This window comes from Bidens hawaiensis, unplaced genomic scaffold (genome assembly GCF_021521415.1).
Source record: "Bidens hawaiensis isolate Kalapana, Puna unplaced genomic scaffold, B.hawaiensis_p1.1 tig00003058_1, whole genome shotgun sequence".
Classification (NCBI taxonomy): Eukaryota; Viridiplantae; Streptophyta; class Magnoliopsida; order Asterales; family Asteraceae; genus Bidens; species Bidens hawaiensis.
In genome coordinates this window covers 618,669-640,621 of record NW_027491165.1, presented here as the reverse complement: position 1 = coordinate 640,621, position 21,953 = coordinate 618,669, and the positions used below count along the sequence as shown (strand labels likewise).

General features: G+C 38.9%; 1 pseudogene; it reads right to left on the bottom strand.

Annotated features, from left to right (window-relative positions):
- Positions 1–8,110: 8,110 nt before the first annotated feature.
- Positions 8,111–20,008, bottom strand: LOC143622171 (putative ABC1 protein At2g40090; annotated as a pseudogene).
- Positions 20,009–21,953: the final 1,945 nt, after the last annotated feature.

Sequence of the window (21,953 nt, the reverse complement as noted above, 5' to 3'; positions counted from 1 at the left end):
TCATACACATCTTGTCAGTTACCCTTTGAGGTTTCTCTCTCCGCCACGTCATCAAAATCATCCAATTTGCACAGTTTCAAATTCAAAAATATCTTGTAAAGATATTATCTTACAAGTAGATATCAAATTAAGAAGGCAAGAAGTTCTTTCCAATAATAAGCACAAGACGGTTACAAAAAATGGAAAACAATTACAAGCCCTAAAATTTAGACCTATTCTATGGGTTAGGGGCTGGCATATCTTCCGGAGCATTTGGAGAAGCGTCCTCAGATGAGGCATCTTCAGACTCGTCATTCAGATAGATCCGCAGTTGCTTCACGCCATCATCAGCGGAGGCAAACTCCGGAAGCATATTTTGTAGTGGAAAGACCAAGTCGTCATACTCCTTAACCCGCACGTCATATTCTTGTTTCACATCAAGGCCATGAAGTGGATGGTTCTCAAAGGTTTTACCAGATCGAGCATATTCCATCCCTTCATTGAAGCCTTTCATGCGGCCAGCTTCAGAGGAAGCGGTCATTAAGTTCACAAAACAGTATGTCAGCTCCGAGCTCCCCTTAACATGGCGGATGACCTGACAAGAGGATAAGAGGAATGTATTAGCATCATAAATATGAAGAACATAATAAACAACATATGACGGAAACTCACAGAGTCAAGCCCTCGATTGAGGAACCATTGTCGGTCCCGCTCAGCATGCTCCGAAGCTCTTGTAATTCGTTGGAGACGCGAGTCTCTGCTTCTGAGTGAGATTGCAGCAAGGAGTCATAAGCATACTGCATTTCAGCAGCAGTCTTGTCTTTAAGTTCAGATTGATCCTTCTGCAATTTCAACTCAGCCTCGAGCTCCTGAATTCGGCTGCCTTGGCGGGCCACTTCTTCTTGTGTTCTCACCAACTCATCCTTCTTCTTTTGAGTATCAGCTCGGGCAGCCTCAAGTACGGCATTTTTCCTTTCGCAGGCTTCCTTCCACTTTTGAGCAGCAGCAGAACTTCGATCTTTTTCTATTTTAAGGGCAGCCTCGGCGTCGGTTTGCTTCCACCTCGTTGCAATCGCTGCTTTACGATGCTCCTCAGCTTCTTTCTTCGTAGCCTCAACGGCTCGGGAAGCTTCACCTAGTTTCCCACCCATAGTACGCAACTCGTGAAGAATTTCCTGGCTACAGGTCAAACTGTTAGCCAAGGAAATAGATAAGTCTGTATGGAGGTCATGGCGGGAACGTTCACGCTGGTGCGCCATTTCGGCGGGCGGCATGCAGTGTTTAACAAAACTCATACAAGTTTCGGGGTCATAAAACCTAGACCCATTGACAATGTCCCAAGGAGGGACAAACAGATCATAATCCTCTCCTAGATTTGCCCCCTCGTAATATTGAGAACTTGAAGCTTCAAGGAAAACAGGGATCGAAGAGGATTGTTGCGGGGCACCCTGCGTTGAACCTCCTCCAACCTCATGGACAGATGGTCCAAATTGGAAACCTCCCCATGCACCCATAGTTAAGGGGAGGAGGTAGAAAAAAATTGAGGAGTAGATCGGGAAGGAGATTCATGAATCCTGAATCCTTTTGCGGTGACTTCAGGATTATCGGTCTGGAAACCAGCGGCGTTCCCAGATTGAAACAAATAATCTAAGGAGTCATCTGCTCCAGATTGAAGATAATTAGCCCCCTCCACATTCGCTTAAGTAGGAGGGGTAGAAGGTTTATCTTCTATTTCCTTCTCTGGAGGAGGGGACGATAGTTTTTCGGCTGCAGGAGTCGGCGTTGGCAATTTCTCAGAAACATCGTCCCCAGCTATAGATGGATCTACACAAGAGAATCACATTCAAAACATGTCTCGAAGCAGTAAGAATTAAAAAACAAAACACATACCAGTTACTGTCTTCAAACGATCCGCAAGGCTGGATTGTGGCTTCTTAGACGACGTGTCCGGTGTTTCTTAGTGCATCACTCGCCTGAAAGGACCCGAAAGACCTCTTCTGTGCTAGCTCTGCCAACAGGTGTGAGACAGATGAAATTTCAGAAGCATCATCAGAGCTTTCTTCTTCTTGGGTCGAGGAATCGTCACTCGACTACAGAATGACGATTACCACGTCAGAAGTAAGCACACTAAGAGGAGGAGGATTTAGAACATACGCACCTGTTTGAAAGGTGGCGTCCGAGACTACGGGTTCGGCACACACCTTGACCGAAAAAGGGAATATTTCGCAGTTTTCTCAAGGATAGGCGTATCCTTCGCGTTACGGATACTCTTCGTCACATGACCTCTGTCATCAAACAGAGCATTCAACATAGGGTCTGGACCTAGAAAGTGAAACACCAAAGTTAGTTGCATAATTCTCTTACAATAATAAAAGGAAGACAACTTACGTTCATCCATCCCGATAAAAACAGGTTCCAAGTAAACAGATGGCCATGGACGGCTCATGCCTGCCCATACGAGGGCTTCCTCAGGAAGTGCCCGCATCGGAGTCGGCGAGGAAGTCAGGTTTCGAAACCAGTCCTGTCCCTCGTGAACAGCTGGGACAATGTTGCCTCATTAACCGGACGGCGTACCATAGAATCTGGTATCATATCCTCAAAAATCCAGAAGAACTTGTTCTTCCAATCCTTAGAGCGTCCCTCGACCTCTTGACCGATCCTCCTGTCAGCTATCACTTGACAGGTAAACCACCCGTTCCGGTTGACCATTCAATAAAAAGCAACGAACCGGTCAAGACTGGGCACCATCTCATGAGCCATACACACGATATCATAATGACGAATTCGCATGACGTCACTAGGATGCAACTGAGACAAATGTATCCCAAAAGCACCCAATATTCTCATAAAAAACTTCGTAGCAGGAAAACAGAAGTTTCCGTAGATAAAGAAGTCAGAATATATAGCCATCTTGTCGGGAGGGGGAAAACTAGCAATGGAACCAGGAGAAGGAAATTCCGGTTCCCATTCTGGTGGAATACCATATATATCGAGGAATTTCGGATAGTCATCCTGGTCACATTGAAATTTTACTTCATCAATCTCGGACTAAACAGTCGTCATTGTAGTAAGATCTGGTAAAGCAGTAAAAGGTTATATGAAAAATCAAGGGGTAAGTCAGAAGTTCAGAAAGAAAAGGCAAGATGATAATCGGAATGCAAAGGCGATAAAACTTCGAAGAAAAGATAACTTCCCCTATTTATACCCATCGCAATTAATGCGATGGGATATGAACAGTGGAAAGAGAAAATATCACCCAATAGACAAGCGTCACGTCACGCTATCAATTCGAAAAAGGGAAAAAGTTATACAGTCGGGTACAGTAACAGCTGTCATACACGTCTCATCACCTGCACACGCGCCTGCGAATGGTTAATTCTTCCTTTTTCATGATTATCCACAGCAACAAAAGATATTTCTCACCAACTTGAAGAATAAAAAATCCCCAAATACGCATTAAGTCCAAAATTTCACCCGCATAAAGTACTTCACGCGGAAGAAACACTGGACTTGGAGGAATTATAGAGGGAGGGTACCGAAAAGACCCAAATACCCTATAGTATTACCCGCGGGCCAATCAGAGGTCCCTCATAAGGCACCCGCGGGACATAAGGATCACCCGCATAGTTATTTTAGGAAGAAGCACCCTCACAAGGCATGCGGAAGCATCCTGGCACCCTCAGAATTCATCCGCAAGACGGAGTACCCGTCCGCGTAAATGACCATGGGATAATACCCCGGGACAGCTGTCATTAACCAATAACATTCTAGAAGATCTACCAAGATGCTTTCTTGAGCAATACCTGATCTCTCGACCAACCAACGAAGGACACCTGGCAAGGCCGTTATAACCGTGCACATGGCCAGGGTTATCGATCATCCTATCCTATGAAGGCACATGTCCAGGTTGTTATACATGAACATGCAACGTATAAATTGAACCTATCATATGAGGATACGCGTCCGGGTGGTTACGAGAGCATCTTCTAAAGGGACAGCTGGCCCAATCACCTTCCCACACCCTTCGGCTATAAATACCCTCTCAATCTTCATGAGGTATTCATCCACTGACACAGTACTCTTACTATTTACTTAAGTGCATTATCTTTATCAGAATTGTACTTATTCTCACGCCGAAGTGTGGTTATAGGAAGACCCCTCCTCTTGTCATTCCCGTAACGAGCTCACGATGTCTGTTTTGTTGGTTCACGTCACTGGACTTTGGGAATTGAGTTCATATCGTATTGGCAGTTAACCGTATCCTACCCTCTTGACTCATTGGATCTAAGACCCGTTAAAGGGAGTAGATCTGTGTTTCTTCAGGAGCCAATAAAATCATTGTAAGCAAGGTTGAGTCTTTGTAGACGTGGGAGCTTAAAAAGAGAGGTGTTAGGGTGGATAATACCTTGCACCATGCCACAACTCAGGTCAAGACCGATAACGTTACTAGTTGAGTGATCACAAGTAACCCCATTCCAATCACAGCAATCTGTAGTTGTGTTCCAGTTAATCATTTTTGGACTATAACCAGAACCACGCCAATTTTCACACGGGGAATACACAGTAACATCTATTGGCAAATTTATGGAGGAAAGGTTATGTTTAAACTGAAGCAAGGCAAGGGACTGTTGAACAGAGCATCTGTGAGTGGTATTGGCAAAAGGGACAGAGAATGAAGTAGAGGAGATGAAGAAAAGGAAAAAGAAAAGCAAAATAGATTTGCTCATTCTCTTTAATTGTATGTTTCTAATGGCTAAAGATATTCATACTTTGCGACAATCTATATATACACATGTAAGGCCCCGATCCCGGTGCCCTACATTTGGTGTTTGGATTTACTCATAAACATAGTTCTAAATATCAGAGTTATTTAAAACATTCGCGTAAACATTAACTTCGATCATTCGTTACAAAACATTTAATCATTTCCTTAAAACCATAACATAGAACATCGTATTCAAAACATCATTTCTTCCATCTTCAGATGCCAGACGTTCAATCCATGCCATGTGTCATCCTCATGCCAGCTCAATAAACGTATATACCTATGTGCATACTAAAAGTCAGCTACGCTGAGTGAGTTCTAGTTAATCAAGCAACATACAATACATTCACATACTTACTTATATACGTATCCAAAGACACGTATTACATACTTAACATGTTCATCGTGCTGCCATACACATACTTTCATTCTTTCGTGCCTTCTTTCTTTAACATACACAATACACACGTAACTAACCTTACATTATAAAGAGCATTACGTCCTACATACTTCGGATATTGTTAGGGTCCGGTACCCTCGATCCTCAGATATTATTAGGGTCCGGTCACCCTCGATCCTCGGATATTATTAGGGTCCGGTCACCCTAGATCCTCGGATATTATTAAGGTCCGGTCACCCTTTTCTTCCATACAACCATACCATACTTTTCTATGTATTCATAATTATAACTTCCATACATACATACATTATTTACACATCATATATAACAATCATGTCTTCAAACTATCACCTGGCGGTACATGCAATATCCGAAGATCTTTCACGTACCGTCAAGCATTCATTCATATCATACATATATCCATCATACATTATATATAGCATTCATACCTTTATTTATAACCTGACAGTACGTCCAATATCCGAAGATCGTTCACGTACCAACAAGTAATCATTCATATATATTACAAATATCATATATAGCATACACTTACCACTTAAGGTAAGTGTATTAACTAATCACATCGAGTATGCACACAGCCCCGAAAACATAACAAGGAAATAGGGCTAGAAACTCACCTGAACTCGGTTACTTCTTCTGCTACTGGTTATTCCTCTCTTGAGCTGTGCGCGACTAACTATTTAATAGTTGAGATGTTAAACACTACTCTAGCCATTCTCATTGCTACTTAATTAATCTTACACATCTAAGCTGGTTTTACTTCAATGAATCATTACCGGTTAGTTAATCGTTACTTGCTAACCTTTAAAGGTATCTTTCACCATTTATCAAGTCGAAGGGCTATTATGTATTTATATCATTCTTTTCTAAGTCCAGGGACCACTTCTGTAATTCTGTCAATCTTCTAGTTCGTTATCCAGCCCTTAACGAATGGGTTTCTTAACGAATGAACTCATTCATTATAACGAACTGACTGTTATAACGAACTGGTCCTTGCACGAATTGGACCTTGTAACGAAATGGTCTTTAACGAAATGAACCCTTAACGAACTGGGTTTAGTTCGTCATTCCTTCCTTAATGAATTAACATAACGAATTGAGATTAGTTCGTTAAGCTTCTGTTAACGAATCAATTTAACGAATTACCTCTAGTTTGTTATTTCAGCTTAACGAAAGGTCATAACGAATTACTTGCTAATTCGTTATGTCTCCGTTAACGAATTAAGGTTGGTTTGTTACGTTCCCGCTAACGAACTAGGGTTAGGTCAGAACATATCCTGACAAGATCTAAACTTCGTACCACATTCTCCGGCGCCGCCATTGCCGGAATAACGGGATCTCGCCGGAAAAGCGAGATCTCGCTTGTTTCACCACCGTTTTCACCGTTTTACATTCGTTATCAACCCATCAACAAGACTCGACCCTTTTCTAGCATAAAGCTTGAACCTTTATGGCTAAAATGTTTAAAACTAGATCTATGGTTTATTTAAACGAGTCGTTCATAACCATGAGTTCGTTAAGTCCATTTTAATCTTCAAGTTTGCAACTTTACGATTTGTCTAGACCCGATCTAATATTCTACCAATTTTCATGTAAATCCGTTTATGAAAAGTAAACATTTTTAACAAAAAGGTACCTTTGAGGTTTTTGTTTGAAATCACTCGAGATGCTCAAAACCATATCAAATGAACTCCGATTTGAGTGATTCAAGCGGCCACGGAACCATCTCGTCCCGATCTACAAACCCGTCAGAACACCTTTGCCAGAAACCGCACCTACAGTCGCCGGAACAGCTGAACAGTTTCCGGAATCTTCACTTTTGAGCTGCTATGGTTTTGCTTATAAAAATTGGACTTCCCTACCTCTGATCGAATATCTAATCGGTGGAAATCTTCATTTATATACCATGAACACTCAGTTAAAATTTGAGAACGATCCGACGGCTAGACCTCCGGGAATCTTTGTGTCTTTGTGGGTGGTTTTCTTAAAAACGGGAACTGGGTTAAGTGTGTGTTTTGATGGTGTAGGCTATGGTGTGAAGATGTATGAAAATGGAAAGGATTAGGGTTTTAAGTGGTATTTATACTCCCTTAAGCCCATGGACCTTAGGCTCATCTTTCCTTTTTGGTCCATAATTAATTACATCTAATTAGCCTACTTATCCTTCCATCTTTATAATTTTACTATTTTTCTATTAACTCAAGTAAATTTTTCCATCTTAAATAAATAATATATTAATTATTTATTCTTAGAAATTTCTGGATGTTACAACACATCATGGCTATTCGTTTGTGGCCTAGTTCTATTTCTAAATGTAAGATAAGCTTTTGACTAACAAGCCTAAAACTTCTAGTTTCATGTATTATTATGCAAAATATCCTACTTTTAATTGTTTGTGGTCCATAACTATAATTCTCACTAATATAGTAGCATAGTGAAGACTTTTCAATAACGTATCTTTTGGTTTACAAGACTTTGACTTGGTCTGCGTAGTGGCCCTTCTTAGGGTTTTGAAAGTATACCTGCAAATATTTTTTTAACATAAATAAGCTATTTGATTTTAGGAAGATAACAACATGAACATGTTACTGCTATTGAAATTAAGGTGTTCATAATGATTATAGACCCCAACTAACAATACACTCTAGTATATACTTTATTGATGAAAGAGAATATGGATTTGTACAATCAACTTCATTCAATTATAGAGAACTATGAAACACAAAAGAAAGAAACCAAAGAGGTAGTACTGTGTGAATGGATCAAAGTTGCATAATGAGTACATCAATGTAGGGTCCTTGAATTGGTAACTCGCCTTTTATGCCTATTTTTAATGTCGTGATAAACAAGATTCTTATACAAAACTTCATAACATAATATGTGTATAAATTAGAAACAAAACAAGGGGTTGATCCCCAAAGATTACAAATGTAAAATAATTTATTTTAAGTCTTTCGTATAAATGCTAAAGATCATTCAATAGTTCCAATGATCATGAAAGACTCCACATATGGTCCTTGTATCTATCGATAAACAATACACAAACCTCACTTCCACATACTTTCAAATTATTATTATTATTATTATTATTATTATACATGTTCAAATGACATTTATAAATTTGGTAAAAAAGAAAATATCAAAGGGTTATTTACAGAACGCAAGCAAATATTGGTCTTTAACATCAGCAGGATAACACGAGGCAGTTTATGCAAAAGCTTCGTAATTTGAGGGAAATACTGAGAAGCATACATCTGTGAAACAAAACATCAACATTCAAAATGCAAAATCCCAAATGATTCAATGGTCATTTATGAAGGGTGGGTCGGTTCACCTGAAGTTCTGAGTGATCATTGCCTTGTATGGCAAGATGGTCAACTGCAGGGTCAATGTATTAATCTTTGAGATTATGGCATAATTGGTTACCCTCTATTACATAAACACAACCCTTTAAATATGGTGAATAGTGATACAATTACAATGAATGGAAACGTAAATCATGGAGGGATTATCTCTATATTAATGATACAATAATATTCTAATCCCTAACTATATGCACATTCTAATAGTCCCCCGCAGTTTGAGCTGCAGAGGAACGGACACGCAAACTGGACCTGAAATCCTCAAAGAGAGTCCTGGGCAAGCCTTTCGTGAAAATGTCAGCATACTGTGATCAGGAGGGGACGTGTAAGACTTTTACCTGACCGAGTTGAACCTTTTCACGGACAAAATGAATATCAAGTTCAACATGTATGGTGCGCTGGTGTTGAACGGGATTTTCAGATAGATATACCGCAGAGACGTTATCACAGTAAATGATGGTAGCTTTAAGAACCGGCACGTGGAGCTCCAATAAAAGATTTCTTAACCAACTTATTTCAGCTACTGCATTTGCAACGCCCCAGTATTCGGCTTCAGCACTGGACCTAGATATGGTGGGTTGACGTTTGGACGACCAAGAGATTAGGTTGTCGCCCAAAAAGACCCAATAGCCCGATGAGGATCTCCTGGAATCAGGGCATCCTCCCCAATCTGCATCAGAATAAGCCGTGAGAGCCGTAGAAGCGCGTGCTGATAGGTGCAGGCCATAGTCTAGAGTGCCTTGTAGATAACGTAAGATGCGCTTAAGAAATGTGAAATGTGGCTCGCGTGGAGCATGCATGAACAAGCAGGCCTGTTGAACGGCATATGTGATATCTGGTCGGGTGAAGGTTGAGTATTGAAGTGCCCCTGCCGGACTGCGATACAGGGTGTTATCGTCCATTAACAAGTCGTCTGAAGCACTAAGCTTGGAGGTAGTGTCACATGGGGTAGCGCATGGTTTACATCCCATCATGTTGGCGCGATGTAGAATATCCTGAATGTATTGAGCTTGGGATAGAAAAAGGCCTTTTGAGTCCCGTGTTACTGTTATTCCCAAAAAATGATGAAGCGTGCCCAAGTCGGTCATAGCAAATTCTCTAGAGAGCATTGTGATGATGGAATTGAGCAATGTGGAATCTGATGCTGTTAAAATAATGTCATCGACATATAATAATAAGTATGCAACTCGCTGTCCGCGTCGATAAATAAAAAGAAACGGATTACAAATGTTGCTCTTGAAACCGTGAGAGAGCAGGAATGTAGAGAAACGAGTGTACCAAGCTTGGGGTGCTTGATTTAGGCCGTACAAAGACTTCTTTAATTTGCAAACATGATCGGGAAACCGTTTATCAATAAAACCCGCTGGCTGGTGCATATATACGGTTTCTTCCAAGTGGCCGTGTAGAAAAGCATTTTTCACGCCGAGCTGATGTATAGGACATTGTCGTGAGACAGCTAAGCTTAATACAGTGCGTATGGAGGCCGGTTTAACAACCGGGCTAAATGTGTCGTGACAATCAATCCCGACTGTTTGTGGCTTTCCATTCATGACAAGTCTGGCCTTGTATCTTTCAAGTGTTCCATCAGCTTTAAACTTGTGGCGAAAGAGCCACGTGCTCTGAATAACTAGCGTACTAATTGGTTTGGGTACAAGCTCCCATGTGTTATTTACCTGCAACGCACTAAACTCATTGGTCATAGCATTTTGCCAATTTGGATCTAAAAAAGACTTATGGTAGGAGGTGGGTAAAGGAGAAATGGCTGTGGTAGTGAGGTTGAATTTTGGGTTAGCCTTGGTTATACCGATTTTAGCACGTGTGATCATAGGGTGTTGGTTTGGCTGTGGATTGAGATTATGAGGCTGGGTTTGGGCTGGTTAGTTAGGAGTGGTGTGTTGGGTTGGAGAGTACTAGTGGTTTGGGCCGGTGGAATAGTGGTAGTGGTAGAAGGCCGTGAGGTGGAAAGGTGAGGTGAGGTTTGGGCCGTAAACGATTCGGGTGAGTGAGTGTGGGAAGGTGGTGAAGGTGGTGGGCTGTGAGTGTTGGGAGGTGGATTTTGAGGCAGAATGTGGATGTTATGGGCTGTGGAGAAAGGGTAGGTGTCGTCGTCTAGGAAATTATAAGCTGCGGGTTGGGTAGGTTGAGAGTATGGAAAATCATTTTCATCAAAGACAACATGACGAGAAATGAGAATGCGGCCAGTAGTTAGGTCAAGACACCGGTAGCCTCGAAAGTTTGGTGGGTACCCTAAGAAGATTCATTTGGTAGATCGTGGGAGAAGTTTATTTGGTTGGGTGACTGTAATGTTTGGATAGCAAGCACATCCGAAGACGCGCAAGTGATCATAGGTTGGGTGTCTTTGGTAAAGGGCAAAGGCTGGAGTATGGTTGTTGAGTGTGGTTGTAGGTAGGATGTTGTGAAGATAAGTGGAAGTGTGTAGGGCTTCGACCCAAAAAGTGGGAGGTAAGTGAGCATGAATGAGAATGGCCCGGATGATATTGTTTAGGTGTCGGATCATCCTTTCAGCTTTGCCATTTTGTGGTGAGGTTTGAGGACATGAAAACGAAGTACCATACCGTTTTGAGAGGAAAAATTTTTGAAGTTGTGATTGTCAAATTCACCGCCTAAATCATATTGAAAAGTTTTAATGAGACGATTGAATTGAGTGTGGATAAGTTTATGAAATTTGACAAAAGTGGCAAATGTTCCTGATTTATGTCTCAATGGGCAACTCCAAACATGTTGTGTGTAGTTATCTATAAGTACCATATAATACTTATATCCTGAGTTACTAGTAACCGATGATGTCCATAAATCACAGTGAACAAGATCAAAAGGTGAAAAAGTTACTGAATTTGAACCATGAAATGGTAAACGTTGACTATTAGCAAGTTGACAAGACGAGCAAACACCATTACTAGAAGTCTTGTTACATATAATAAAATGATTACGAGAAAGGAAATCTGAAATGGAAGCGCCCGGGTGACCGAGACGGTTGTGCCAAGGAGTTTGAGAAGTGGATACAAAAGCATAGGATGGTGGTGTGAACGGATATAGGTCCCCCGTGCTGTCATGGCGCGAAAGAAAGGTGCCTGTCTTTAGATCCTTCAAAGAAAAACCAAACGGATCAAATTCCACAATAACCTGGTTATCACGAGTAAATTTACGAACAGATAATAAATCTTTGATAACGGTTTGTGAGTGAACGACATTGTTAAGCTTGTATGTTTTATTTGAAACAGTGTGAAGGCTATTTCCAGATCCATTTATGGGCAATTTTTGGCCATTACCAACAAGTATAGACAAAGGAGTATTGATTTTACCTGAATGAGCTGTGATATGAGACGAGGCACCCGTATCCATATTCCATGATGAGTCAGAGTGAGTGTTGAACTGCATCATTGAAAGAACCGTTCCTAAATCAGTGGGATTGAGAGCATTGAAAGCATTTGGATCCGTAAATTGTATTTGTTGATCTTGGGGCTGCATAGGAGCCGTGTGGGTTTATGGTGTGTAGGGTGGTAATTGAGTTTGTTGGTAAGCCATGAGGTTGGGTATGTGAGTTGGTTTGTTGATATGGGGCCCAGGTTTGTGAGGGGTAATTGCGTCCTCGTCCACGGGAACGGTTTGGGTCATAGTGATGATAACGGTTAGGGTCGTTGGTAGTAGGGGCGGATGGGGGAGGTGCGGTGGTGTTGTTTTCTGGGTAGGAGGATTGTGGTTTAGGGGTGGACACAAAGGCCGATTGGTTTTGGTTTTGTCTAGCTTGTTGCCTCTGTTGTTCACGTTGAAGGTTGGTTCTAGCATCATCCCATGAAGGGGTGCTTTGGTTAATTATAGCAGCCGTGACATCATATTCCAGTGGGAGGCCTCGAACCAATTGCATTACGAGCCGAGCCGAGCTCACCGGAAAACCAACATCCCCAAGTTGATCGGCTATCTCTTTTAATTTTTGACAATAATCATCTAACGATGAACAAGCCCCAAGAGTTAAGTTTGTAAACTCATGTTCAAGAGTAGTGGCGCGGGCGCCTTTGTTATTTAAAAACAGGTTTTCGATTTTGATCCATGTGGATCGAGCGGTAGCATCGGGTTCGAGAACACGTACCATTAAGTCATCAGTTAAAGTTGCATAAATCCATTGAAGAATTAAAGCATCAATTTCATACCACAGATCATAAGAAGCATCCGTTGTCGCGGGGGGATCCGTACCATCGATATGGTCAAGAACTTTGTAGGCTTTGGCGTGAAGTTTGAACAACTTCACCCATGAGGAGTATGTCTCTTTAGTACCATCAAGCGTACAGACATTATTTTGTATATTGGTTACGGTATACGCCGGGTGGAGAGATGCGGATGATTTTGGTGTGTTGTTGTTGGGTGTCTCGTCGGCCATGGCTGTCGTGACAGCAGGAGAGCCGGGGAAAAAAAAAGAAAGAAAAGAAAGATATGAGGGTTGCGATGATGGGTTACAAAGTAGGCTGTGATACCATATTAATCTTTGAGATTATGGCATAATTGGTTGCCCTCTATTACATAAACACAACCCTTTAAATAGGGTGAATAGTGATATAATTACAATGAATGGAGATTATCTCCATATTAATGATACAATAATATTCTAATCCTTAAATATATGCACATTCTAATACAATGACCCTATTCCAAGGCCTCATTGTAAGAATCCCTACATATAATGCATACAGATCCTCTCCTGCACCAAATTTCATGCAATTTCCCGTAATTCCTTTCGCATCAGCCAACACCAAAGCCTGCAAAAACATTTCCATGCTTGCCTTGTCGATCACATAAACATGGTAAGAAGATAAAAGATGATTATTAAAATTAAAAAAAAAAAAAACACATTCCAGAGAGCGGCATACTTGGTCCTAGTGGAAACGTCGAGTTGTTTGACAGTCCGTGGTCCAGTAGTACTAATTGCGGCTTTCTTCTTCCTATACATATACAAACAAAAAAAAGCATCAAATAAATTTATCAAATGGAAAACATCAACAAAAAGAACAAATGAAAGTATTGGACTCCCATAAGGAGCAGATTTCGTAAACATTATCATTTCTTATATTTTTAATATATAAAAATCATCTAGGTATGTTATCAAATATCAAAGCTATGCGTATGAGAAATTTGATAAAAATCTAAAGCTATCAGATTTAGAAACATGATAAAAAAATGTATGATTAGATGTCATACCAAAAATGCCACTTTTGTGGGAGGACAATGTCCGAACTAGCAAGTTGGCGGCATATGGGTCACAATGCACAAATCCATGCTTAAACATCATCTCGGAAAATGCTTTACTGACATGTATTGTGTAAAGCAAACCTCTTACATGTTGTTAGAGGGAAAAAAAATTTTTTGCCATAATAACAAACAACTATACCCAGTGATATCCCATCTATAGCAAAGCTATATGTAGAGTATGGGGAGGATGAGATGTAGACAAACCGAAACCCTAAGTCCTAACCCAGAGGAAAGAGAGGCTTCTTCATAGGAGACCGTCAACTCCAAAATTTTATGTGGTCATGAAAAGTATAAAAGAAACATATGCTTCCCTATACGCAATATAGATAAGTAAATAGAACTAATAAAAATATACAATGGGATGTTTGGCAGGGAGCTTTTAGGAGTTTCAAGCTTTAAGCTTTTAAGAAAAAAGTTCATACTCAATTAAAAGCCTTTTTTGGTTCAAGAAGCTTGAAGCTTTTAAGCCAGGAGAAAATGCTTAAAGCTTCTACTAGTAGCGTTTTGAAAGAGCTATAAGATTTTAGTAATTTAATTTACTTAAATAACCTTTCAAAATAAATACATTTACTATTATTGTTCCTAGTTATGTCCATTTTAATAATTTTATACACTTTATTAAAAGCTCCAGCTACTCTGCCAAACATCTAAACATATCTAAAAAACTACAGTTACCAGTTACTAGTTACAGCTTCCAGCTTCAAACCACCAACCACCTGTTTCCAGCTACAGTTAACAACTAATTTTGCCAAACATACCAAATAACATAGAAAAAAATAATATAATATTAGGCATCTACCAATATTAAAAATAATATATAAAATATAATAAATTAAAAATATAAAAATAAATAAATAACAATAGATAAATAAATTAATAAATAAATAATACATAGGTCATCTAAAATATAGGTTAATCTAAGACAAAGTTAAAGCAAAGTATTACCCTTTCCTAAAATTCCTCTAAGTTTTTAATCTTAATCCTAAATCTTTAAGAAGTTGTATTTCCACCATAAAAAGAGAATAAAATGCATGCACGAGTAACAACTTCCATCTATAAAGATTAATGCCAATTTGCAGTTAAAAGAAAAAGAACTTACTAGCTAGCCTTGCGATGTCATGTTGGCTGGCACCAAGTTTTTGAATGTTCTTTAAATCATTGACTTGTGGGCCTTCCACTAACTCCTTGGCCAACAGTTTTGAGGTACTGAGATTCCAATACACAGCAGGTGCATATACATACATACTCTGCAATATGAAGAGATAACCTCGAAAGTTATCCATACATTTTATGCTGTTGTTGGCCTCATTTAAGAAATCTAGTTCCTGATCATAACCATCATTTTAACTTCATAAACAATGTAACTACATTAGCTTAATGCAGTCTTACATTTGTTCTATATATATTATGTATCCAGTTTTTGGTAAACAACTATGAGAATTAATAGGTCAAAGTTAAAGATTATTCTCTAACCTTATGCAGACTCTCGTGTACTTCATCTATCAACCACCTATATTCAAATCCAGTTAATCACAACTATGGTTATTGGCATTGCCATGTATCTCAATTACAAACACACGCATTAAATAATAACAAGGAAAGATCCAATCCAATGCATAGTATTAACAATCAATTCCACTGTGCATAATCTGCAAATGCGAGCTTCGATTTAGCGTCCCATATAAATCCACCAGCACCATGCTATTGGTTGCTGGTTGCCGAAAAAACATTTTTGCGACGACAAGGGGAAATAGATGGCGGTACGTGATGGGCGGACCGCCGTTGTTGCTAGGTATGATTTAAGTTATGAATAAGTCAGGGCCTTTTTGTGAATGATTTAGCTCCACGTAAGCAAGTCAACTCTCAGTAATTAATCTTAGCGAAATTACCTTTATATCCTTTTCTTTAAGCTGTTTTAAAACATAAACAGGTTAATACAATATTTTATTTCTTTATGAAAAAAATGTGTGGATGTTTAAAACATTTTTTTAACAACAAATTTCTTTTCACCTAAAATCCTTTTTACCCATCTTATATTTGTAAGGATTTGAATTCACCACCTTTATATTAAAAGGATAGGCATCACACATTTATAATGATATTTTGTAAGATAGAACACCTAACTAAAGTTGAGTGAATTTAAAAGAACGAAAATTTTTTGAATGATATTATGAAATAATTGTTACTCTTTGGTGAAGTTTTTCCATATGTAAAATGATGTTCAATCTAGTGGCACACGAAACTAGTTTTTGGTCAGACCGAACATGTTTGAAGACGGTTTAAGATCAAGTTAAACAAAGGCAAAGCATGTTTGACCCAAACTAGATCTGTTTAGAAACGATTAATAATGGAAATAAAAACTGGACATGTCAGTTTCGAACCGGTTTCATCCACAAATTGGTTTCAAAAACGGATTCCAAGCATCTATATACCAAACTGATTATGTACTGGTCCATTAGACTGTATCCAAACTGTTACCCGATTCGGTTTCGTTGTGCACTAGTTCAATCATCAGGAAATCGATGTTGGGCCAAGCGGCCAACATTTCAGGCTCAAAAAACAAAGGGAGAAGACCCCATTTTCAAATATGAATATTGTAGTTCTAGCCCATGCCATTAAAGACGAGGTCGAAACCCATCACAGCGTAGACATAGAGCATTAGAGTGAAGCTTATATTCAAGGGTTTTTGTCCCAAAAATTTATACGTAATGTTCATTTACCTGTTTTGGTCCGAATTTTTTAGCCCGCCCACCCTGGTTTTTGGAATTTTTTATCCTAATTATTGAGCCCGTCATCCCAACGTTTTCGTCCAAGCTTCGCTATATCTTATATTTTAATATATGAATTTCTGTTTTCTAATATAGACACCAACACTATCGATATGTTGAAATTTTTTTTCATATGTAAGCTAGTTTTATATTCGCTCCAATACGGGTTTCTCAAAATAAAAAAAAATTAATATTTAATCAAAATATACGCACTGGAACAATTTATGAAATGATTTAAATTAATAATATTTTAAATGCCCAAGCTTTAACCCCGCCTTTTTTCAAATGTTATGATCCACATTAGTAGCCAATTTGTCTTTCATTATAGTATCCAAATGGAATGTGTACTTCTACTTCCAAACTACGCCAAGAGAATAATATACCCTTATATCAGGCTTCGAATCCCAATCTTTTTCTTCAAAGATAAAAGTTGTTACCACCTAGCTTAAACTGAAGTGGTGCCCAACACAAATATAATGATATAAATATGATAAAGTACATATGTCGTAGCGTCATAAAATTAACATAAGTAAAACTTACTACTGATTAGGAGTTAAAAAATTGCATTCACATCACATGGTAACAAATCAAAAGTTTCTTATATTAAACATATAAGTTTTAAAGTTGTTTATAAAAAAGATATTTATTTATGTTTTATTATATTTTTAAACCAATGCCGTTTTACAGATTATAGATATCTAATAAAATAGTGTTTTAGAATTTTTTGTAAGATCCTATCTAAAGAGTCAAATATCTAAATTCTAAAAACGCAAAATATGTCTTGCATAAACAAATCCATGATAAGTCCCAATTAGGGATGAGCTTGGTGCCGAAAATACCAATCCCGAAATTCGCAAATTCTTGGTACCGGTATCAAGGTAAAAAATCGGGAAATACTGGTACCGTACAGTACCGATCTCCAAACTCAAAACTTTGGTACTGAAATCGGTATCGATTTTGATACCGGTACCGGATTTGCGCATCATGACAAATCGGGATATTATACGTAAACCCCAAGCGTCAGGTGATATAGATTGTTGTAGGCCCACTCCCCTATCTAGAAAACATGTTGCCCATAAACTTTAGGTGAAATGACATTTGGATGGAACTGGAAGCTTAGGTGGGAGACGGTAAGGTTTTAAATTTGAATCTGATTTCAATCAGGTTTTCCTAGGTTTTCCTGTAGTGTGCCTTTGGAAAACGGCATTTTCTTGTAACAGGAGATGAGATGGTGGGCTTGGGCTACCTAGCGTCGCGCTGTCTGCAACCGAGAGCATATGAGGTCTCAATTTTTCTGGTAGGTTATGATGTATATAAAAATATACATCTTAATTTTAAGCATCAAATAATCTCTAAACTTCTATCGTATAATATAGTTAAAGTAACTACTTATCATGCTAAAATGTTTTTTCAAGTGAATCCAAACTTCAAACGACGAAACAAATGAAAAGACAAAGAAAAATCAAAGAAAACCAAAGAAAACAGCAAAACACACCCCCATGCTTCATGAAACACACCCCATGCTTCATGGAACACACCCCCGTGCTTCAGAGAACATGGGGTCGTGCTCACCTTTCAGAAAAGATAAAAATTTGCAAGAAAATACAAAATACTAGACAGCTGGACACGGGGCCGTGCTTCAGAGAACATGGGGCCATGCTCACCTTTAAGATTAGACAAAATACTAGACAGCTGGACATGGGGCCGAGCTACGGAGAACACGGGGTCGTGTTCACCTTTTAAAAAAGACAAAAGAAGATATAACAGACACCCAAACACATGGGGCCGTGCCACAGGAAGCACGCCCTTGTGGTGAGTCAGCATGTAAGATCTGACATAGCATTAAATTCGAGTGGATACCTGGAAAGGGGACATGCCTCATGAGGCACGGGGTCGTGCCTGAGTGCCCAGACAGCCTATAAATAGGGGAGCATGTTGCATTCCTTTAGTGTGCTTGAAGAAAAGTTCTATATGGGTTTCACCTATAAAAACGCCCACGTTACACTCATATAGAAGATCTTGTGGAGAGTTTGAAGGTTTGGAGGCTATCATCATCATCATTCATCACCATTGAAGAAGGAAGATTCATCCACATTTGGTTAGATTGTTCTAGTTCGATCATGTGTTTGTTATCTTCATCTCTTTTAATGTTCATTACCATGCTCATTATGAGCTAAAACTCCATTTACCATCTAATTTCTATGAAGAAACTTTGTTTTACTTGATGATTATATTAAATATGTGATTTAGTTTAGTAAAGTACATGGTTATTTTGCAATTATCCTTTGATAAAAAATGTTTTACCACTTTAACTTAATACATCAAGGTTGATGATTAACAATCATTCATGATTCACTCATGTTCTTGGAGACTAGAAATGGTAACAAAGAATACCTTGATAACTTATTTAAGATAAAACATGGATCCTTATATTGTACTTAGAAATGATGAGATATAAGCTATGATCAATTTCTCTATTATTGGTAATTCTGAAATAACATTGTTAACACGATTGCTTAGGTTATCATACTAGTTAAAGAAATCATATGTTAAATGAATGTGTATTTATAACCTAATTAAATCGACCAAGGGAAGGTTGTGTGACTAAACTATAACCACCAGAAGTTGTTAGGATTGGTATTTGAGAAATCAAAGTCAATTCTAATCTCTCTACTTTACTAAAGTACTTGCCTACTTAAATTGACATTCTCGTGGTAGACATGAGATTAAGCAAGGGTGGACCGGAAAATATGCATCTTACTTTCTTTTATGTCATAGAATATGTTCACTTAGAAATGAGAGGCTAATCTATCATACATTATTAAGGCAAGTTTATCACATGTTTAAATTATAATCATCAAGGAAGAATGGAGTAGATTCTTGATCTTATATGGTAACCTTCATATAGTTGATTTACTCATTTAGAATTTCTCTTCTTATTCACCTATATATTATATATAAGTATTTCTATTAAAGTTTAAAAATCAACCCCAAAATGATTAAACTCTCCGACTAAAGTAATACGAAGATTTATTATTATAAACATTTGTGTCCACGGATCGATACTTGGTTCTTACCAATACTATTCTACATATACGATTGGTACACTTGCCTATTTTGTGTGTGTTTAGTCTTAGTAGAAATCACTTTTATAAATTTAAAACATGATCTTTTGTGAAAGCTAAAATCCGTCCTTTATATTTTACCACACCGAACGCATCACATCACGTTTTTGACGTAGTTGCGAGGGACTGAAGGTTTCATGATAATCAACACCAGCTTGTTGATTGAACCCTTTTGCAACTAAGTGTGCCTTGTACCGTTTAATAGCTCCATATTGGTCCTGTTTTAGTTTGTACACCCATTTGCAATCAATCACATTAACATTTGAGATAGGTGGAACCAAAGTCCACGTGCCATTTTTCATCAAAGCCCTGTATTTCTCAGACATGGCTTGTTGCCATTGAGGATCCTTGTTGGCAATAGTGAAAGTTGTGGGTTCAGTGACAATTGGTTCAGTGGTGGTGTGAAAATCCGAGGGATCATAACGTTTAGTTTACGAGGATTTTGGCGAAGATGTGTTGGTCTGGTAGAGGTATTAGGTGGGATAGAGGTCGATGAGGTTGGGTGATTTAGGACAGATTGGTTTGGTTGTGTTTCAATAGAGGCGGTAGTATGTGAGTGGGACGATTGTGGCCTGGTAACGGTCGGGGATGATTGTGCATTAGGGTGGGCAGTTTCGGGGCTGGTTTGTTGGTCAGAGACGGGCTGTTTTGGTAGGGATGGTTTTGGGTCAGTAGCGGGCATGTTTGGTAGGTCTGGGTGAGATGGTTGTGGGCTGGTTTGTCGGTCAGGATCGGGCAGATTTGGTTGGGTAGAAACAGGTTCTGTTGCAGGTTATGTCTGAGAGCAACAAGAGAGTGGAAAGGATGCATAGTAAGGATCAAGTTGGGACTGTGTAAATTGGGACTGTGTAGACCGAGGAGAAGACGAATGAAGAAAAGGGAATTATTGTTCATGAAACCGAACATGGCGTGCAATGTATAGGCGATGTGTTTTAAGATCAAGGCAACGATAACCATGATGGGATGGACTGTAACCAAGAAAGAGACAGGGTATGGAACGAAAGTCCATTTTGTGAGGATTGTAAGGACAAAGATGAGGATAATACTGGCAATCGAAAACTTTTAAAAAGGAATAGTCGGGTTTGCGTTTAAAGATGTGTTCAAAAGGAGAGATTTTGAAAGCAACATGAGAAGGAATCATGTTAATCAAGTAGACAACTGTATCAAATGCAAAGTTCCAGAACCATTTAGGAGCACCTGACTGGGCAAGAAGAGTAAGACCCATTTCCACCACATGTCGGTTGCGTCTCTCAACAAAACCATTTGGTTCACTGGTGTGAGGGCATGAGAGACGATGAATAATGCCCAAGGAAGAGAGAAAGGGAGAAATAGATCGAAATTCCCCTCCCCGATCTGTTTGAATAGATTTAAGTTTAGTGTTGAATTGTCTTTCAACCATAGCATGAAAAGTTTTAAAGATAGCACTAACATTAGACTTGTGTTTTAATGGAAAGATCCACATATAACGGGTAAAATGATCAACACATAATAAGAAATAGGAATCCCCATTAAAGGATTTAACGGGTGCAAGGCCTAAACATCATAAAATATTAAATCCAAAACATTAGTACTAGTAAACGATGAAGATAATAAATGTAGTTTTGAGGATTTCCCCATGTGACAAGAATTACAAGAGGCACTCAAACTTTTATTGCTAACAGGAAGAGAAAATTTAAATAACATAGACTTCTGGATGTGGATGTCCAAGTCTTCGATGCCATGTGTCAGAAGATGCACGAACAGCAGAAAAAGCAATACGGTGAACAGGACGTGAAAGTGGAAGCCGAAGAGGGTAAAGCCCGTTGTCACTTGGACCCGTGATGAGGGTTTTCCATGTAAATATGTCCTTCATAGCAAAAAAAAGTTGAGTAAATTCAAAATCCACATTATTATCAAAGCAAAATTGTTGGACAGAAAGGCGATTTCGTTTTAATTGAGGGACATGGAGGATGTTTGAAAGGGTAAAGGTTTTGTGTGAGGAGTAAATTTTGGTTGAACCAATGTGTAAAATAGGGAGACTTTCACCATTACCAACATAAAGGGAATCTTTACCATAGTATGGTTCTGAGTGATCAAGGCTATGTTGATCCATAGCAAAGTGTCCACTGCAACCCGTGTCTGGAAGCCAATTAGTTGTTTCCTGTGAACGGTAATCAGCAAAGTTTGCTGAAGGTGGAGTAGACCTCATAGTACTTGGATCCCTGTTAGGACACTGAGATGGAATATGTCCAATTCCGCACTTGTTACAAGTACCAAAAATCATGTTTTGAG